This window comes from Pinus tabuliformis, chromosome 2_2 (genome assembly GCF_031772625.1).
Source record: "Pinus tabuliformis cultivar Carrire ecotype Pingquan chromosome 2_2, CPIR1, whole genome shotgun sequence".
Taxonomy (NCBI): domain Eukaryota; kingdom Viridiplantae; phylum Streptophyta; class Pinopsida; order Pinales; family Pinaceae; genus Pinus; species Pinus tabuliformis.
In genome coordinates, this window is record NC_142300.1 from 855,526,309 (window position 1) to 855,534,232 (window position 7,924).

Consider the following 7,924-nt stretch of genomic DNA (forward strand, 5'->3'; position numbering starts at 1 on the left):
GAATGTGGGATCTCATGGAACAATCCAAATAAAACCCATCCAAGGCTTCGAGAGGCCAAATCACCTCAATCATCAACTAGTGATTCCACCTCACGGTCGAACATCACTAGCCATCACCAGATTGGTCTCTACCCAAGATGTCCAGGGCTCCAGAGCATTTGTTGCAACCAGGGCTTCCAGGACTAGTAACTCAACCCACAATTGTTGTCGAGCTCTAGAGCATTTGTCCAACCAAGGCTCTAGGTACTGATAACTCAACCCATAACCAAACGAACATGATAACCAATTAGAAAAACAAGAGGAAGAAACCCACAACACCATGGCTATCCAAGAATGGCTTGGTTGGGAAAACCACTTTCCATTTAGGCATTCATCCGTACCAAGGAGAGATCTTGACCAAGAAATCACATGCATGTGTTATGCATTCCAAAACTAACAAGGAAATCATACATGCAACTCGTTACCTGCAAGCAAAACCCATTGTAGTTGTCGATCCCAATGTCCTCTTGCACTTTCCTACTTCTCCTTTGCCTTCTTGCTCCAAATCCCAGGTATGCCACAATCCTCCAAGTGTGCTCCAAAAAAACTTTAAGTGTCCAAGAGTATGAGAGAGAGATAGAAAAATGAGAGCTCCAAAATTGAACTGATAAAATAGTTGAACTGACAAAAGGTACCACCTAATCCTCAGAATCCTTTTTATTAGTGAGGTCTTTATTTTTTTCAATTTTCCATTATTTTCCTTCATTTTCTTCCTCACGTGCAACCTGTGACCTTTCACCTTCCTTTTTTGCTAATTTATATTATTTTCATAAATAAATGTCACTTTGCCTTTCCAAAGCCTTTGCCAATTTCCATAGCCATTGATTATTCACAATGATCCCCATCACTATGTTTTTTCCCAACATTCAGCTTGGAATACATGTTCCATGACCATGGCCTTAGTTTACCTTTATTAACTTTATTACATGGATTTTCACCAGGGTTGTTACAACATACCTGGTAAGTCTATCCACTACCACCATAATGACACTATTTCCTTCAAATTTGGGTAAACATGTGATAAAATCCATTAAGACCTCCTCCCAACGCTGACTTGGAATGGCTAAAGGTTGTAACAAACCTGGGGTCTTAATTGTCTCAACTTTATTTTGTTGGAAAACCAAACATTCCACCACAAACTTCTGAATATCAGATTTAAGGTCATCCAAAAAAAATCTTTATTGTCCATGTAGTAAGTTTTTAAAAATCCCGAGTGCCCTCCTAAGGGGGAGGTGTGAAATTCCAAAAGAATATTTTTCCTTAGCTGAGAATTCTTACAAAGATATAAGCGATATTTGTACCATAATGAATCATTTTTTCTAGCTAAATGTATAAGATGAACTGAGATCTTGCTGCAACTTTTGAATGAGTGTCCACACCTCTTCATCATATTTCCATTCATCCCTTGCTTTAGTTATCCAATCAAGTTGGATAATAGAAATGACATAAAGCAATGCTTCCACATCCTCATCCTTTCTTGAGAGTGCATCTGTAACAACATTTTGTTTCCCTTTTTTGTAGATGATTTCAAAGTCATAACCCAACATCTTTGTGACCCATTTTTGCTTCTCTTGTGAAGATAATCTTTGTTCTAAAAAGTATTTAAGACTATCATGATCTATTTTTACCTTGAAGTGTCTTCCCATTAGGTAAGGTATCCATTTCTTTAGTGCATGTAGTATTGCCAACATTTCCTTCTCATAAATAGGTTTGTGTGAATACTTGCCTTCGATTGGATGACTTTCAAAAGCAATGGGTCTTCCTTCTTGCATTAAAAAAACACCAATTCCATGTTATTTTTTGGTAGCATCGGATGTGCTCTAGCCATGAAAATTGGTGGAGAGGCTAAGGCACATGAGTTGTAAAGAACCAAAAATTGTTTGGTGAAATTCCACCCGGATTCTATTTTATTAAAATAATTAATATTCTTAATGGGGTTTCGAAGTCTAAACTTAGGAAAAATAGAATATTAATGGGTATTAATCAAAATATGGGTGAGAATGATCTAGAAGGCAGAAATGTTTTAATCTTAGTCGTTGATTAGAGACTTAATCTCCACCATTGAAGTCTCAAGGAGAAAAGTATAAGAAGGAGGTTTGGGGTTCCTTTAGAGAGACATGGGAGATAACGAATTAATCTAGAGTTCGATTTCTGGGGCTAGGAAGCTGAGATTTCAAACTGAGTGATCATTCTACAACAAACGAGTAGGGATAGTTCGGGAGTACTGATAGAGAGGCAGATAGAAGCTAGTGGAAGTAGCGCAGCAACTAGGAGGACTGACGTTGGGCCAATATGGGCCCACGCAGGCCTGACGCGGATCTAGAAGGGCCAATGCAGAAGTAGTAGTTGCACTCACGCAGAAAGCCAGAAATACCAGGAAACTGTCGGAATAGATGGGAAGGTTGACGCAGTAGGCGAAAGAGACAACGCAGACTTGACACAGAGCCTGTAAGGTTGACGCAAGGCCAACGCAGAGATAGTTGGGGTTAGCCAATTTTGTTGTTGTATCAGATGGAATCTTCTGGGTGAAGTGAGGTAAAACTCACTCATTTTTCCCGCCATTGTATTTTCTTTGTCACTGGATTATTGGGAGGGCATCCAACATTGTATTTAGAATTACTGCTTAATAATAGAAAACCCTCAGAGTTGCTACACCGATTTTCCCGCATTGGGTTTTTTTCCGGGGACAATTTTGTCCAAAAATAATTGTATCCTATGTATATTGTTCTTTTACTCAGTCTTTTGTTTCATGTAATCAAATTTAAAGTAGTGTAGGCTGCAGAAGTAATTTGCTTCAGTATTCAAAGAATAACTTGATAAGCATATTAAAATCAAGTAGGAGAAGTAAATTCAGTTTTTGTTACAATAGGGGTTCCTTGGACTATAAATTTTCACATGGTATTAGAGGGTTGATTTTGAAACAGGAAGAGTAGATCCAGTGCTAAGCAAAGAGGCCAATAGTTGCATTTCATAGCAATTCGAATCCCCTTGAAGGGATTGTGCAGTCCCTGTTTGGAAGCAGAGATTCCAAGGAATCTCTCTTTGAGAGAGTCAACAAGGAGGGACGATTTCCAGTTCGAGAGCTTGTAGAGGTAGAGGGATTGACGCAAAGCCTCAGTGTAGTTTCTGCTGAGGCAGAAATCTGTCGGAAAAGAGTGAAGACACATAGAAGGGGAATTTTCTCCTTAGAGGAATTTTCTCGCCAAAAGTCTGAATTCTTCACTTGTAGAACAACAGATCAGTGTTGAGCAGTGACTATAGGAGTCAATTCAACAGTTTGGGTGAGATGGCATTGCATGGGCTCAGAGACCAAGACATGTTGGAAGGAGCTTCCAACTATGTCATCTGGAAGACCAAAATCTTAGTTGTTCTGGAGGAGTAGGACCTTGAAGCCTACGTCAAGAGTATTGTGGTTGTTCCTACTGACAATGATCAAAAGAAGAAGTACAAGGCCGAGCAGGGGAAGGTGAAGAGGTTAATACTCAAGATCATTTGGTCTCACACTTCTAGGGCAAAGATACATCCCAAAAACTTAGGGAAGCTTTGTCTTCATTGTATGAAGGTTCTTCCGAACAGTGGAAGATTTACTTAGAACAAAAGTTGCAGCGAACATTGATGCAGAAGGGAGAAGGAGTTAACTCCTACCTTCAACAACTTCAGGACACCAGAGACCAACGTGTTATAGTGGGGTCCACTCCTCAGTCTACAACAAAGGTAAGGACGACCTTGAATGGAGTCTCGAATGAATGGCAAGTCTTCGCCCAAAATATATTGGGCAGGGAAAGACTACCTTCATGGGAGGAGATGTGGGAAACTCTTCAATATGATAAATTAAGGAGGGACTTAGTAAAGGTCAACCTCAATGGAAGCAATGGGAGTGGTGTGAAGACCAAGGAGGAGGAGGAGAACGCAACTCTAGCATCAAAGGGACAACTAAAGCAAAAGCGGAAGAAGGACATTTTGAAGGTGAAATGTTTCAGATGTGGCGAGATGGGCCACTTTGCATCATAGTGTCCTTTGAAGCAAAAGGATAAGGATGAGAAACATGATCCTAAGGTTGCTCCAACAAAGATTGACAAAGATGAGTTTTCCATGAGTGCCCATGCATCTCCAGGAGGGAAATGGGGCGATATTGAGCTGTAGTCGGGAGGACTACATGTGTGCAGGATCCTTGAGGAGTCCACCTCTTAGATCAATTCCTTGTTATGAGAGCCCGAGTTTCAGTAGTAATGAGATGGACTCAGTGTCATATGATGCAGTGGATTGTTTGGAGGATAGAGGTAATAGCTTAAGACCAGAGATTGATCAGCGCAGAGCAAGGTTGGCAACAATGCAAATGGCACAGTGCAGAAATCAACAACATTGCAGAAGATTCAGAGGATCAGAGACTAGTAGCAATCAGATTCCAATCTTCATGGTATTATGCTGAACACAATTAAGTTCAGTAATTTTAGATGTTTTTCAGTTGCTTCTCTCAACAAATGAGCTACAGTATGAATGCAGTGTTAGCAGTGGTAGTGCTAGTAGCATAACAGATGTAGCATTTGAGAGGGAGTTGTAGTACATATGCAGCAATGGCAGTGGTAGTGTCATGAGTAGGAGTACAGTTACAATAGTAGCACAGTGTTGGTGGCAGCAACAATGTAGAAAGGAGGTGCTTCAGAAATAGAGCAACATGCAGTTAGACATTATTGCTAAAGCACTTTCCTCGCTAAGAGGGAGTGTTAGTTTTTGGTAGCATTAATTGTGCTATAGCCGTGATAATTGGTGGAGAGGATAAGACACATGAAAGAACCCAAAAACCGTTTGTTGAAATTCCACCCTAATTGTATTTTATTAAAATAATTAATATTTTTAATGGGGTTCCTAAGTCTAAACTTAGGAAAATTAAAATATTAATGGGTATTAATCAAAATATGGGTGAGAATGATCTAGAAGGTGGATTAAGTCATGTTTTAATATTAGCAGTTGATTAGAGACTTGATCTCAGTCGTTTAAGTATCAACAAGAAAAGTATAAGAAGGATTCTTGGGGTTCATTTTAAAGAGACACAAAGAGAGAACGAATTGATTTGGAATTCAATTTCTGGGGCTAGGAAGTTGAGATTTCGAACTGAGTGATCATTCTGCAGCAGAGGGGCAGGGATAGTTTGGGAGTACTAATAGAGAGGCAGAGAGAAGCTAGTGGAGGCAGCGCAGCAGCTAGGAGGACTGATGTTGGGCCAATCTGGGCCCACGCAGGCCTGACGCAGAGCCAGAAGGGCAAGCGCAAAAGCAGTAGCTGCCCTCACGCAGAAAGCCAGAACTGTTGGGAAACTGCTGGAACATCCGAGAAGGTTGACGCAGTAAGCAAAAGAGATAACGTAGAACTGACGTAGAGCCTGTAAGGCTGATGCAGGGCCAACGCAAAGATAGACGAGGTTAGCTAGTTTTGTTGTCGGATCAAATAGAATTTGTCGAGTGAAGTGAGGTAAAACTCACTCAGTTTTTCTGCCATTGTATTTTCTCTGTCACTAGATTGTCAGGAGGGCATCTAACATTTTATTAAGAATTACTGCTTAATAATAGAAAACCCTCAGAGCTGCTGCACTAGTTTTCCCACATTGGATTTTTTTGGGGACTATTTTGTCCAAAAATAATTGTGTCCTATGTATCTTGTTCTTTGCTCAATTTTATGTTTCATGTAATCAAATTTAAAGTAGTGTAGGATGCATAAGTAATTTGCTTCAGTATTCAGAGAATAACTTGATAAGTATATTAAAATCAAGTAGGAGAAGTAAATTCAATTTTTGCTGCAATAGGGGTTCCTTGGACTAGGAATTTTCATATTCCATTTCTTGAGGCATTACATTCCACAATAAAGGTTTTTGTGAAGTCTGGCATGGCTAAGGCCGATGCTTGGCACATTGCCTTTTGAAGATGTTGAAAGGCCTTAGTTGCTTCTAGAGTCCAAGACAATGCATCTTTTTTTAGTAATGTTGTTAGAGGTGCTACTATTCTCCCATAATTCTTAACAAACTTGTGCTAATACCCTGTCAACGCAAGAAATCCTTGAGGATGCTTTATAGTTGTGGGGATTTTCCATTCCTTAATGGCTTTAATTTTGTTAGGGTCAACCTTAACATCCTCATGAGATATAATATGACCTAAATATTCCACTTCCTGTACTCCAAAGAAAAATTTGGAGGTTTTTGCATATAATTGTTTCTCCTTCAATAGTTTGAGCACCCTGTGAACATGTTGAACATGATCCTTCCAAGACTTGTTGTAGATTAGTCTATCGTCAAAAAATGCTAACACAAATTTTCTAAGGGTTTGAAAATGGAATTCATCAAACCTTGAAATGTGGAAGGTGCATTAGTAAGGCCAAAAGACATGACCATAAATTCATAATGACCCTCATGATTACTGAATGTTGTTTTCAAAAAAAATTCAGTCTTCATTCTAATTTGATGATATCTTGAATGAAGATCCAACTTGGTGAAGTAAATTTATCCATGTAATTCATCCAACAATTCATCTATGACAAAAATGGGAAATTTATCTTTAATAGTGAGCTTATTGAGCTCCTTATGATATGGACACATACACAATGATCCATCCTTCTTGTGCACCAATACTACTGAGCAAAGAAAGAACTTTGACTAGGTTGAATTATACCAGCCTCTAGCATTTTTGCAACCATATGTTCAATTTCAATCTTTTGGGTATAAGGATATTTGTAAGGTATGATGTTTGCAGGAACACTTCCTGGAATCAAGTGAATAACATGATCATGATAACAAACAAGTGGGAGCCCTTTAGGAGTCTCGAATGCATTGGAATGATTGTCCGAGGCTTTTTGGAGATATGGAGTAATATATGATTTTGATGTTTGAACCTCTAGTGAGCATAATTGTGCAATTACACCTCTTTGTTATTTCTTCAAAATCTTTCTCATGCCATTAGAGATGATTATCTTTCCTAGTTTCCCTGTGATACCCCTTAATTCAACTTTTTTCCTTCCCCAAAAAATTACAAGAAAAGTTCTTGAAAATTAAAAGCTATCGTCCCTAGAGATTGTAACCATTGGAATCTTAGTACAACATCAACACCACCCATTGTAATGGAAAGAATTGGATTAATCAATACATATTCCCCCATGGTTAGCTTGAAATTATGGCACTTTCCAGAGCGATTTATAGTTCCTCCATTTGCAACCATCACTTGACGCTTTGGTGCTGGATATAGGAAGCAATTCAATTCCTTAGCTATCTTACAATGAATAAAATTATGGGTACTACCCAAATCAATCAACACTATTACATTTTCATTCTTGATATATTCTTTTATATTGAGAGTTTGAGGAGTGGTAATTCTTTCCAATGCATTACAAGATATGGTCAGATTCATTTCTTCTTTCTCTAGGGTTGGTTCTTGGCATATATCCTTCTCTTTTGATGTTTCTTGTTCCTTTTCTTCCTGCTCATGAGTCATAGTAGAGATATCTGAGGGCTTAATGGGTGTAGAATTATTTTTTTGGGAGGAAATTTAGAACCAAATACTGATATCTATGCTTCAATATGCCCTTTGAATCACTTCAAACTGATTTTTCAAACAAAAGTTATGCAAAAATTAAAAAAAAATACACATTTTTCTTACTTTTTAGGAGCTCTATATTGAATTTGTTGTATCTTTGTAATTCATATCTCCAAGGTCTAAACTTTCGTCATGTGGTAGCCCTATGAGTATTCTTTCCAACCCCACAAATCTAACTAATATTGGATTCTTCAAGAAAGAGTTATGCCCAATATCCCACGATGACTTGGTTATAGACTGGTTCAATAGAGCGAACTTGTATGAAGTTCCATGTGTCACTATTTCGACCTTCAACCCTGAAAATGATA